This window comes from Mustela erminea, chromosome 5 (genome assembly GCF_009829155.1).
Source record: "Mustela erminea isolate mMusErm1 chromosome 5, mMusErm1.Pri, whole genome shotgun sequence".
Classification (NCBI taxonomy): Eukaryota; Metazoa; Chordata; class Mammalia; order Carnivora; family Mustelidae; genus Mustela; species Mustela erminea.
In genome coordinates, this window is record NC_045618.1 from 4,637,667 (window position 1) to 4,651,651 (window position 13,985).

The window sequence follows — 13,985 nt, forward strand, 5'->3', positions numbered from 1 at the left end:
TTTTTGCTATGAGCTTCAGTTATAATTCAATTAAAGTTCTGCAATGCATAATTAGATCTATTGTGTGTCATCTATTGCAGCTGTTATAATAGAAGTGAATTTTGGGGACACCTGGGGGGCTCAGACAGTTAAGCATCTACCTTCATCTCACAGGTCATGATCCTGGTGTGCCAGGATCGAGCCCGGCATCAAGCTCCCCATCAGGCTTCTCCCTCTGCCTGCCCTCCCCCTGCTTGTGCACTAGCTGACTCGCTTGCTCTGACAAATAAATATATTTTTTATAAAAAAGTGAATTTTAGGCATTCCCACTTAGAACTTTCACTATTATTTTCACCTTGAGGGATTTCCAAGAAGACAGCTTCCAGAAGTCACCTTGCTTGCCTGGTTCAAAAACTTTGAAGCCGTGATTATGAGTCTGAGTTGAGCTAAAAGTGAAAGGCCCCAGAGCTTTGCTTGTGCTGAGTATGGTTGTAGACAAAAAAGTAAATCAAAACACTCTTGAGCAAGGTAACCGGTGACTAGTTTCAAATCAAACTTCAGACCTTGTAAGGAGTACCTACTGAGTTTGGTTCCCCAGGAAGCCTCTCTGTGTGACAGTCAGCTCGTGCTAACTCCCTGCTCTCGTCTTCCCTGAGAACTAACGGCAGACAGCACCCGAGGGTTGTGGTCTCACAGGCCCTACTGCTTCAGGGATTGTAAAATCCACAAGAAAGATCTATAGTCTCCAACTCAGTCTTCTTGTTACTTTGCTAAGGGGAAAATTACACGTGAGATGAAAGTGGATGGCTATCCTATTTGAATCTCCTTGCTCCGTTCCAGAGAAGGATGGTGGCAAAAATTTCCAAAAGGGAATCCGATTATTTCCAGTCTTTTTATAATGCATAACCACACTGGTTTAAGTGTGACGAATTTCCACTCAAGTAGAGTCTTTCTCGTTCAGAAGAGTGAAATGATTAAAAATAATACATATCAGATTTATTTCCTGGCCTTACAAAATAATCTGGAACTCAAATTTCTGGGATAGTGTTTGGAAGACCATCCCCCAAAATAGACTCTTTGAAATCTCCTCAGTGACAGTAAATTGGCATTTTTGAAGAGAATCTACTTTCAGAGAGCAGATCTTGGGCAGAGCCAAGTCTCATGGATAAGAGAGGTGATCGATTGGGTAGAGAACAAACAAACTCTTTCTGTCAGTGTTTATTAAGCCTTGCTTATGTGCAGGACACTACTCTGTGCTGGAAATACACTGATAGGAGGCCTTCTAAGGTGGTTTGAAGAGCATTTTTACAGGAAAACTCAATGTCTTCAATAATAGTAACAACATGAAAAGCCCACAGCCCATCAGAATGACTGCTTTTGACAGATAACACTTATTTGAAAAAGTTCTTTGATGTTCATTAAAAAAACTCATTACTTGGGGCGCCTGGGTGGCTCAGTGGGTTAAAGCCTCTACCTTCAGCTTGGGTCATAATCCCAGAGTCCTGGGATGGAGCCCCGCGTCGGGTTCTCTGCTCAGCAGGGAGACTGCTTCCTCCTCTCTCTCTGCCTGCCTCTCTGCCTACTTGTGATCTCTGTCTGTCAAATAAAGAAATAAAATCTTTTTAAAAAAAACCCAACTCATTACTTAATGCTATTTTATAAATCTAATTATATGAAACTGTCATGTGTCATCAGTGCTTTGTTTTTGTTTGTGTTTTTGTCTTAAGATTTATTTATTTATCTGACAGAGATCACAAGCAGGCAGAGAAGCAGGCGGCGGGGTGGGGAAGCAGGCTCCCCGCCGAGCAGAGAAGCCGACGCAGGGCTCGATCCCAGGACACCGGGATCATGACCAGAGCTGAAGGCAGAGGCCCTAACCCACTGAGCCACCCGGGTGCCTCAACAGTGCTTTATTTTATAATTGGTGGGTTTCTAGAAAGTTGTGGGGAAATATTTTCAAGTCATATGCACAAAGGAAACTTTTTTTTTTAAAGCCCATTGTGGGACTTGAACTCACAAGCATGAAGTTGAGACATGAGCTGACATCGAGAGTTGGATGCTTAACCACCTAGGAGCCAACTTAGCCACCTAGGAGCCCCAAAGGAAAGTATTTTAAGAGGGAAAAACTATATTCCACTTAATTCCAAGCACCATTTGCTGTGTATGTGTCAGAGTCTCCCCAGGAATTGTGCTCTGCTCTTGCAGAGATACCCTGTTATCTCCAGGAACCTGTGAACCTGCACATGGCCTCCCCTGTAGGAACGAGGAAGCTCATGAGAGGCCGGTGACAGGCAGATCCTCCGTCTGGGAGTCATCTTGATCGATGTGTGGTTTGTAGTTACTGCTCAGGACATAGTTACTGAGAGAAAAGGCTTTCTCACTACTTTACCCTGTTTGTGATCTCCTAGACCTGGTGTTCTATTTGATGACACAGTGGGAGCTCTCAGGCTCTCCAGTGGCTCTGCTTGCACTCTGGAGTAATTCTATTCTGAAAAAAGTCTATTGAGGTTGAATCATGAAATTGCTGGGTTTGGAGATCAAAATGGTGATCTCCTATGGTTCAACCTCATACACTGAGAGGAAGAGTAGGTTGTGGTTTAGAAAGCCAACCTCCAGCATTGATCTTTTCTCCTTTTCCCTCCTCCAATGACATGACTGAGTGCTTTTCTCTCCAGTAACTCCATGTACATCTTAAGAAAAGGAACGTGGGGCGCCTGGGTGGCTCAGTGGGTTAAGCCGCTGCCTTCGGCTCAGGTCATGATCTCAGGGTCCTGGGATCGAGTCCCGCATCGGGCTTTCTGCTCAGCAGGGAGCCTGCTTCCTCCTCTCTCTCTGCCTGCCTCTCTGCCTACTTGTGTTCTCTGTCAAATAAATAAATAAAATCTTTTAAAAAAAAAAAAAAAGAAAAAAAGAAAAGGAACGTGGAAGAATGTAGGCCGTTCCCGGGCCCCAGTCCTCCCATAGGGAAGGCCATGGAAGTCCTTTAACACTGTATGTCATCATAAATCCTGTCCAGCTGCCCAGTGCTGAGAGAGACAGCCCAACAGTGGCTGGCCCTGGTACTGAGCCAGCTGTCCCTGGTGCCAGCAGCCCAGGGCAGCAGAAGCTTCTGTCCCTGGGAGAGGGTCTCGGAGATAAGACTCTCCCCCTCAGCATCCTGAGCTTGGAAATGAAGGCACAGGATCATCGTAGAGACATACTGTGATGGTGACGCAGTCAAATTTGGAACCAGTCTCTGAATCCTCTCCACATGAGCTTCCATTTCAATGGCGTGGAGAAGAAAGCCCTGAGTAGTATTTTGTAAGCCAAGTGAACTTTTAGAGAGGGAAACAAAAATAACATCTGTTGGACTCGGGTCTAAACCCTTTCCCTCTATCTCATGTGGGTGCCATGGTACAGAATTAAGGACAGTACGAACCGTTTTTGGAACATATTCTGTGGTGTTCTGAGACCTGGTACTTTAAAGACATTCCTACCACATCTGGAGTCCCCATCATGTGGGTCCTACAATGTGCACTAAAATGGGAGCCATTGGGGTGCCTGGATGACTCAGTGGGTTAGGGCCTCTACCTTTGGCTCAGGTCATGATCCTGGAGTCCTGGGATCGAGCCCTGCATCGGGCTCTCTGCTCAGCGGGGAGCCTGCTTCCTTCTCTCTCTGCCTGCCTCTCTGCCTACTTGTGATCTCTCTCTGTCAAATAAATAAATAAATAAAATCTTTAAAAAAATAAAACAAAATAAAATAAAATGGGAGCCATTGTTGAATCGCCTGCCACACTCAGCACACTCATAGGGTTTCTCTCCAGTGTGGGTTCTCTGGCAGATTGATGAGGCTGGAGCTCTGGCTGAAGCTTTTCCCACACTCCTCACATTCCTAGGGTTTCTCTCTAGCGTGAATTCACTGGTGGGTAATGAGGTTTGAGCGATCGCTGAAACTTCTCCTGCATTTGAGACAGGCATGGGGTTTCTCTCCTGTGTGGACCTGCTGATGGCTGGTGAGCGTGGAGCTCTTGCTGAACCTCTTCCCAGACCCAGGACACTGGTAGGGCTTTTCACCCCTGTGTGTTTGCCAGTGTGTTCTGAAGTGGGAGCTATCAGTGAAACTTTCCCCACTTGCTGCACTTAGGGGGTTTCTCCCCTGTGTGGACTCTCCGGTGCATGGTAAGTTGGAGCTCTGGTTGAAGCTTTTCCAGCACTTCCCACATGTATAGGGCTTGTCGCCAGTGTGGACTTTCTGGTACGCTGTGAGGTTCGAATGATCACTGAAGCCCTTCCCACAGTCTGAGCATTTGTAGGGCTTCTTCTCCCCGGTGTGGATTCTCTGCTGGCAAACCAGATGTGAGCTTCGGCCACAATGGCCACACTTAAAAGGTGTCTTTTCCCCAGAGTGAGCTACTCTGTGGACAGTGAAGCATGAACCCTGGCTGACGTGTTTTCCACATGCACAGTAGAGATGGGACTTTCCTCCTACATGGCTTCCCTGAGGACCTATGAATTTACCTACGTCTCCTTCCGGAGGGGAGAGTGCCTCTTGTCCATTTTCTAAAGGTACTTCCCATGGCCTCTCTGCTCCATGTTCACCTTCCCAGTCTGTCCTCCAGTCAAGGGCCTGGGAAGCATCCGCTTTGGGTCTCTCTAAGAGCATCCCCCATACCTCTGCTTCCTTGGAGATGTCCTGGCTTGACTTCTCCTTGTCCTCTGTCCTTGTTTCAAGATCTGAAAGAATGAGGTGAAACCACAAATGTGACCTCTTTCTGAGCTCAGAAGAATGCAAACAATGTGAAAGAGGCCCCTCCTGGACACTGAGAAACCATTTCTCAATGGTAACAGATAGAACACAGTCCGCTTTCCCTTAACCAGAAACGAAGAAGCTGGACTATGGCTGAACCACGGTTAAGACAGCAGAACTGCAGAACTCCCTCCATCCCCCAGCTTCTAAGCAAGAGATTTGTGTGGAGATAGGCTAAAGAAAGGGAGCTGGACAGGATCCAGACACTTTACTTCCTCTCCCCATTCCTCAGAGGTCCTGCCCCTAAGCTTGGCTCCTCTTTTCCCATCCACCCGTAGGTTGACAGTCAGTTATAAAAAGCTGCCTTTCTCTTCTTGATACTGCCTTCTGGGTAGAGGCACAAGCCTGAGAATACTCCTGGCCTCTCTCTGTCCCCTCACTCCTCAAACAGGAGGAAGGACTTCTTTGATTAACAAGGAGCTGGGCACTCATGGCTCAAGGAGACCAGCAGTGACAGCTCTATGCCTGCCAGGCTGTGGTCATCTAGGGCTGCCTGTGGCTCAATGCAAGGTTCGTGTGAGGAACCCCACTGTGGCCACACATCAAACCACATTGCCCAACGGCTCTACCAGTTAGAAAGCTGCCATTTTGATCTCAACATCTGACTCCTATGGTTCTTGGTTGGTCTGGAATTTGAGTGAGGGAAGAACAGTACTATTTATTGGATCCCCTAAAATTCCAGCAGAATTACCGAGCCCCACCAAGGAGGGAAGCTCCTCTTAACCATGAGAAGTTCACCCCTTCAATCATCTAAGGTTGACTATTGTTTAATTTGGGGTTGCCAAGGCTCACTTTTTCTATTAACCTCATTAAGGGACAGGTTTTTTCTTTTTTAAGATTTTATTTATTTATTTGACAGAGATACAGCAAGAGAGGGAACACAAGCAGGGGGAGTGGGAGAGGGAGATTCAGCCTTCTTGTTGAGCAGGGGGACCAACTCGGGGCTCAGTTCCAGGGCCCAGGGATCATAACCTGAGCTGAAGGCAGATTCTTAACAACTGAGCCACCCAGGCACCCCAAGTGACAGTAAATTATAGTTAAAAGTCAGGTAAAAATTTAAGTGGGAGGGGTGCCAGGCTGGCTTGGTCAGTACAGTATGTGACTCTTGATTAAGAAGTCATGGGTTTGAGCCCCACCTTGCAAAGTAGAGTTTACTTGAAAAAAATAAATAAAGGGGACATTTGAAAAAAAGAAATTTAAGAGGGAAATCATGAACACTAATAATCTGTTTATATTTATGAGCAAAGGTAATGAAGAGGAGCAGGATTTCCTGTTGCCACCTGCTTTTCTCTTCTTCTCCCTTCGCCCTGTGGTTTTAGCACCTCAGAGTAGTAAACCGGGAAAGCCAAGGGAGTGGGTGCTCTCCCAGCCCAGTGCTGCCTTGTCTGTGTTCAGAATTCCAGGTCTGACTTCCCAATTGGTGCCATACTAGCTTTCAGTCATTTCCCACTGGCACAAGAAGTTTCCTGAAAGTCCTGGAGATTGTCATTCCAAAGCTCTTCACTTCTCTCCAGCCTCAAGACCCCAGCTGGCCAGGGAACCGGAAGTCCTGCTCAAGGAAAAGCAAGAAGGGACATGGAGTTCCTATGTAGTCTGCTTTCTGTTCTACCTGGAAGTGGGAGCTGAGACAAACATCCCAGAAAGCCTAGTTTTCAGAAGAAGACGTGTAATGACTCAGGAAATGTGCCCCCTTAAGTGGGGAGCATAGGGCAATGTGTTCATCTATGTTAACCATAATTGCAATGCTCACAATAAGGAAAACGAGCATTTCCTGAGTGCTAACCACATGCCAGGATCCTCAAAATCTCCCGTTGAGGTAGATACTGTCACAATGTCGGTCTAATAGATGACGGTTCCTTCTCCTCTGTGTGTACCTCCTGCCCCTGTTCAAGGACTAGAAGTGGTCAGAATTCTTTAGGTACTAAAACTTAACCATCCCAAGATGCAAAGAAGCAAAGGAGGAAATCAGCCCTATGCAAATCACTGCAAGGCAGTAAGGAGCATGGATGCAGGGAAACCATTCTCTTACTTAATGGCAGGGACAAGACTCAGAACAACCAATGCTACACATTCCCTGAAGAGTCAGTGTGAGCTTGGAAGGGAATCTGTGGCTACCACGCCTGGGGAATAAGCAAATGCCACTTGACACAAAGAGCAAAGACCTACACATCACCCATCTGGCTGGCAAACCAAGGGGGATCTGCTCTCCCACTCCCCTATTGTAACTACTCAGAACAAGGTTCCTGGTTCTCACCTGGAGCCCCCATCTTCCAGGTTCTTTCTACAAGTCTTCCACCAGAGTCACAGCCTACTCCCTACTCTCTGGATGCCTCTGTCTAACCCAGAGCTGGATCTCCTGAGGACGGACAGTCAGGAACTCTTCCTGCATGAGCAACTCCAAGATCTGCTCTTTTGTACACTTCTGATCTCAGCCACTGATGACAGAGCTTCTGGAGTTGGATGAGGGCCTCCCAGGGTCTGGATGTTTCTTGATAGCAGAAATGCCAAAAGCACTGGCAGCAGATCTCTGGTCCAAGATCACTCCCTTGAAGGGAAATTTCCTGCTCCCAGTGGGAATCCTCTTCCAGCTTCACTATTTGAAGCTCTTCTTGCACATGAGGAGTCTGAATTTGTTGGTCCACCGCTACAGCCATTGTTCAGAGAAGAACCTTGCAACTGGGCTCTGAAGCTCAGACCTCTTCTTTAGCACACTGGGAATCTACCTTGGGATAGGTGTCACTAAGTAGAACTTGAAATTCTAGAGTCGGAGATACATTACAGAGTAAACACTAGTGACATTCGCAAGTGTTAGCCCAGCAGGACTGAGGTGAAGAAAAGAGCCCTCCTGTTCTCCCCTTCCCAAGTCCTGGTGTCCATGGAGTCTGTCCCCCTGTCACTGGGGAGGAAGCTCCAGAAGTTTAAGAGGAGTGTCAAGGGCTAGTGATTTGGTTGGAAAGTAGGGGAGCTTGAAGCTGTGTTTGTATAGCAATTTGCCAGACACTGCGAAAAATGTCAATTATGTGTACTGACCAATGAGAGTAGGCTGGAGAAGATAATGGGGACCACGAACCGCCCACCTTCCCAAGCCGGTGGTCTTCAAAAGCTAGAGTGCAGGACAAGTAGGAGACAACGCACAAGGTAGCAGCACCTTGGAGAGCAGCGCCCCGGTGGAGCCGGCTCTAGGCTTCAGCAATTCACAAGGTCCAACCTCTTAACCACCCACATCTCTGGCTGGGCTCTTGGCATTGGGCACCCCAAGTCTCAGTCCTGGAGTAACTCTCTCCCAGACAGGGAGACTTACCCCAGCTAAGGTTACAAGCTTTAAGAGCACGGACAATAAAAACACAGACTCATAGGATGTTAGAGCTGGCAGGAAAGTTAAGAGATACTTCGGCTGCGCGATCATGGCTCGGGGACTTGCCCAAGGTCACATAGTTGGTGAAGGGCAGGAAATAAACAGGGGCTCCACCCCTTGACCTTGGAGTTGGGGGACTGGCCCTCAGAGCATGACTTACACTGGAAGACTACTCTGCTCCGTGGGCGACCCTTTCTGGAAGCTTTATTGGGTAAATGTGGGCCCTGGGGACGGGGTCGCCCTGGCGCCTACAGGGCCAGGGTCGTCCCCTCTGGGTAGGGTGGGCAGCGCAAAGGAGGGCCGTGCCAGCAGGGGGTGGGGGGCGCATCCTACCCAGGGGCCACTCACGGTGCCTGGGCCAGAGGCAGCATAATTCCGGATTTTGGTCCGGCCACACCCCCCAACCTTCGGGCCAGGTAGGCCAGCACCCTAGCTGAGAGTTGAGGGGGCCCGCCAAGGCCCTGCAAGTCCGGGTAGCTAGGCCCCCCGACACCTTCTCCGCGGCCACTCCACATCCCCGCACGAACACCGAGCCCAGGCCCGTAGTCTGGGCATCCGGACAGCCACTAAACACCGGGAATGGAAACGAGAGCCCCAGGAGGACTCGGTTTTTGCCGGACTCCATTTCCCCTAGGCCTCTTTCTGTGCCCTCAGGTTGACAGCAGCGTTAGCCAATAACTTATGGAGGTGGCCCAGGGGGTCTCTGTTTTTTGATGAATCATTAATGATGGGTGGGACCTCACTGCAGGCTGGATTTGAGAGTTCAGAGCCACAGCAAGAAGGGGTCCAGCTGGGCGCGTGTGTTTGCTCTCCTTTCCCTTAGTCCCGGTGGCACTAAGAGAGGTAAGGACCCTTGTGGGCCAGAGGTGTGTGAGCATGAAGCTGAGACTCCAATTCAGATTTTTTGCCACGTAAGAGAGTAATTTTCCGGCATGGTTGTCCACTATGGTAATGCTTTACACACACACACACACACACACACACCACACATATCTCCCTCAGTTCCTGCCTGCACAGTCTTGGGAGATTCAAGGTAAATACTGTCGACAAGATGAGTACTGTCAACGCTTATTCATTCAAGATCAGTCGTGGAACATCAACAGTTAGCCCAAGCGAGACCCTCCCACCTCCTCTAGGGAATGCAGCCCAGTAGAGGATACATTTTTACTTTATTTATTTTTAGTAATCTCTGCACCCAGCATGGAGCTGGAACTCAAGGACCACAAGATCAAGAGTCGCATGCTCCACCGACTGAGCTGGCCAGGCACCCCTGCCCTGAATAGCCCACATATCTCCAATGCAGTGCAGTAAGGGCTAAAAGGTGCCTTCAAAGTGAATGGCTGGAAAGACATCCTGGAGAGCAACTGGGCCACTGTTTAAAAAAAAAATAAAAGTGAAAATTACTGATCCAACTCCACAACCTTAACTTAGGGAGCTCCTGAGCAAATGGAACTTTCACTGGAAGCAAAATCAAGCATGGAGAGGATAGCCCCAAACACAGGTCCTATCCCCTTCACCATCAACACCACACCCAGTATTCAAGGGAGAAGACATGCATGCACTGCTCAAGCTGTGAGCCACACTCCTCAGAGAATGGGATTAAAGGACCCCCAAGAGTCTACTTAGATGAGATACTTTCCCAGTTGTGGCCTCCTGGTCCCTCGGAGGACCGTTATCCCAGGAAACCAAGACAGGTCCATTTTTTTGGTGAAAGCAGGTTAGAGTTACATGAAGAATAGGATTTCAATGTTCATTGGCACATGGAGTGACTAGCCTCTTCTCGGCAGCATTCTGGAATGGGACATATTGCCATCAGTTTTGCAGATGTGGAAAATGAGGCCTCCAGAAGTGAATTGCCCTCCTCAGCCTGCTAATCAGTGGCACAAGTGTGTCTAGAACTGGGTTGGCCAGGTCTCTCTGACTCCCACCACTCCATCTACTACACCACAGGTGTCAGGGCACAAGCTGGAGGGAGACACATGGGAGCTAATAGCTCTGAGGGGCAGCACTGTTTGGAACAGCTGGAAGAGGCATGCAAAGGTCAGTAGGTCAGTGTCAGCAAGTTTGGTGTCTAGATTATTGGGATGTATTTAGAATAACATTGCACAAGAGGTGTCTATAAGCAGTGCCTGAGGAGCTGAGGATTTCCAGATGAAGGAGATAAGGAATTCTTATCTAGGGATCTAGGAATTCAGGGGATTACAGCCACATATGATGAGTGGAGACTAATGTTCCCTAGGCCCACTGGATCATCCATTTGACTCCAAGTTAACCAGTGATACCAGCTCATCTGCACAAGGGGATGATTCCAGGGAAATCTGGAAGAAGGCATTACCATGGGAATCTTGGGCACTGAGCAGATGGCCCTGGGGGGCACAGAAGATAAGCAGGATTTGAAGGACAGCATCTGTTTCCTGAGGGGATTCGTGGCTGGTGTCTCCCTGCCCCTCACGTGACCCCCTCCTTTCGTTTCCTGCTGCTCAAGCACTAGCTGATCACTCAAGACTCTGAAGCTGGCTTGCGATGGACGATCTGCTCCTATGAATTGATAAATGGGGTTCTAGATTCTCCTGGTCTCTTGGAAATTTAGTTAACAGGAGCCTCCCACCCGGGATTCGGTCATCTCTGGGTGTACTGAGGAAATCCAGGCTCTGCACCAGAAAGGCTGGGGACCAGAACTCTGTGGTAAATTAACCTCTGCTGAGGGCTCCCAGCAGGCACCCCTCAAACATCAGCCATGTAAACAGTGGAGAGGCTGCGCCTGCCAGGGCCTGGGAGGTGTGAGGGGCCTGGGCAGTGTTTCCTTGGAGCCAGACTCCTTGCCCCACACCCATTCTACAGCTGCCCCGGGCCTGGGAAGGGAGGAAAGTTTGTCTGAATGGGACACTGGGAAGAGCCAGCAGGGGCAGGGAGCCAGAGGCCAGTAGGCTTTAGAGCCACAGCCCCTGCCGGTGCCGAGGCAGGAGCTCAGTTGCACAAATGACTGGGTGGAAAGGCAAAGGGAATTCTCCACCTGCCCTCACTCTCTACCAGGCTCGGAAATCCTCGGTCTCAAAATCTGACTGTTGCCCAGGCACTTCCCCTTCCTCTGTGGCCTGGGGCTACTTTGCATGTCAAGAGGGTGGAAAAAGGAAGGACCCGACTGTTCTGTCCAGAAATTTGGAATAGCCTAACAGGGCCCAGCCACAGGAGGGGTTTGAACACCTCTGGGATGGTCTGTGAGGGACTGTGGGGGCAAGCCCAGCTTTGAGCCTGTGATGAGACAGGACCCGACATTAGGGTTAAAAGGCTGGGAAGAGCCGGTCACATGGTCACGTGCAAGGAAGGGCCAATGACAGTTGTGGGTCTTCTTGAAGCCAGCTCCAGAAAAGACTTGAAGCCAATCTGTCATTTGTATTTCAGTGTTTTGTTGTTTTCTCTGTTCTTCCCATGGCTTTGGCAGTGCAACGGGCCCTGGCCAATGTCCTTACTGAACCTCTCCTCCCAGCCTCCACATCCTCAGCCCTAAAGTGGGGATACAGACCTACCTCACTTACCTCCCTGCCTCATCATCAGGATTGAGTGGGGCTGTGGGTCAAGCTTAGCACAGAGCCTCTGTGTGGTCACCATGGCGTAAGCTGTCACTGTGAGCTACTGTGTCTTATCATAAACTATAAACACAACCCAAAGGGAAGTAAAATTCCATGAAAAAAGTGAAGTTTTCATTATGACCTGCCACAAATTATAAAATCTCTTATTAAAAGTGAGGGTGTGTGGTTAGTGGTACAAGTGTCTAGAACCGGGTCTGTCTGGCTCCCAACACTCCCTCCACTACGTCCAACGTGAGAACAGGGGCAAGTGGACAAAGTGCTGCTTAGAGAGGACCCGAGGAGGGCTTCTGGGATGTGGCTAAGTTGTTTCTTGATGTGGGTGCTGTTTACACAGGTGTGTTCAGTTTGTAAAACCACAGTCAGGGTGCCTGGGAGGCTCAGCCGTTGAGCGTCTGCCTTCGGCTCAGGTCTTGATCCCAGGGTCCTGGGATCGAGCCCCACATTGGGTTCCCTGCTCTGCGGGGAACCTGCTTCTCCTTCTCCCGCTCCCCCTCTTTTGCTGTGTCTCTGTCAAATGAATAAATAAATCTTAAATAAATAAAATCTTTTTTTAAAGTGCAGTGAGCTTACACTTCCACATACTTATCTGTGTATTGTATTAAAAAAAAAAATTAAGGGGCACCACCTCAGGATATAGTCCTATGAATGCACTGGGACCAAAGGGTGAGAATTAGAGACAGTCTCCGAGTTCCACCGCTTGCCCAGAGGGAAGAGAAACATTGTGCAAAGAAGATGCCTAGTTTTCCACTGCCTTTTTGATATCTGTGGTATTTCAAAAATATAAGTTGTTTCATTAGGATACTGGTTAATTTATTGTTTTTAGAGATTTTTCTTATTTTTTAAAGATTTTATTTATTTTTCAGAGAGAGGGAGCACAAGCAGGGTGAGTGGCAGGCAGAGGGGGAAACAGGCTCCCGGGTGAGCAGGGAGCCTAATGCGGGACCTGATCCCAGGACCCTGAGATCACAATCTGAGCCAAAGGTAGACACTTAACCGACTGAGCCACTCAGACCCCACAAATGTTTTATTTTTTTAGGTAATCCTTAATATCCAACATGGGGCTTGAACTTAACCACCTCGAGATCAAGAATTGCATGCTCTAGCGACTGGGCCAGCCAGGAGCTCTGGTTAGTTGGTTTTTATAAATGTCTTCAGCTGTAACTTCATCCACCAATACCAATAAACCATAACTTAGGTGAGAGGCACTGAGGTTAAAACTAACTTACATTTAACATCTTAACCAAAGGGACGTGTGGGAGACAGAGTCCATTTTCCAGCTCAGAATTTGGGACGCTACCTGCCTCTTGCATTTCCGTCTATCCCCATGAAGAGAACTCAACTCGTAAAAATTAAGGGAGTTCCTGTCACACACCAGGCCCTGAGCTGGGGGCTGGAGACAGAGTTCGGTGTGAACATGACAAAGAGAAGGTGGAGGGGCAGAATCCTGTCCCAGGCTCTGAAGCTGGACAGTGCACGGGCGTGGAAACAGGGTCAGGTCTGCCAGAGAAGTGCAGGGAAGGCTTCTCAGAGGAGGGGGTACCCATGCTGAGTTTCCAGAGCTGTGCAGGTATGCCCTAGGCAGACGAGGCATTCCAGGAAAGGGGAACATCATGAGGACAAGGCAAGGGCACGTTCAAGGGGAGCAGTCAAGGGGCAAGGATGGTCAGGGTATTGGGGTGCCACGAAGAGGTTCCACAGAGGCCCTGTTGGGAAGGCTTCATGTGCGTTCCAAGGAACATGGCCTTTCTGTAGAGATGGGAGCCCCAGGGGGTTACACTGTGCAGTGACAGGCTGTGCTCTGAGTCGGAGGTCACTCACGCTGCCGATAACTTGGAGGATGAAGTAGAGGCAGGGCTGGTGGGACCTTGGGGGTTACTGCGGTTGCAAGGGGCTGAACTGTACCCGGGGCTGGAGGGTGACGGTCATGTGGGAGCTGGGAGGTGTTAATAGGGAGACGGGATCTGTAGGGCCAGATTCCTGAGGGCTCTGAGGGAGGCAAGCGAGGAAGGAGTGTTAGAGGACTCCCAGGTTTGGGGTTGGGTGAGGCCGGGTGAGGCGGTGCTGCTCAGAGATGCAAGGGAGGCCCACAGGGAGGTGGCTTCTGGACATACTGGGTCTGTGGCTCTAGAACAAATGATTGTGGCACGTAAGCTACGGGATGAACCTGGTAGAAACTGGAAACCAGGGAGAAAAGTGGAGGCTAACACAGGCGGAGATGGGTCTCAGCCACCCTGAATGCCCATCTCCAGGCTGAGCCAGGAGGACGGAAGTGA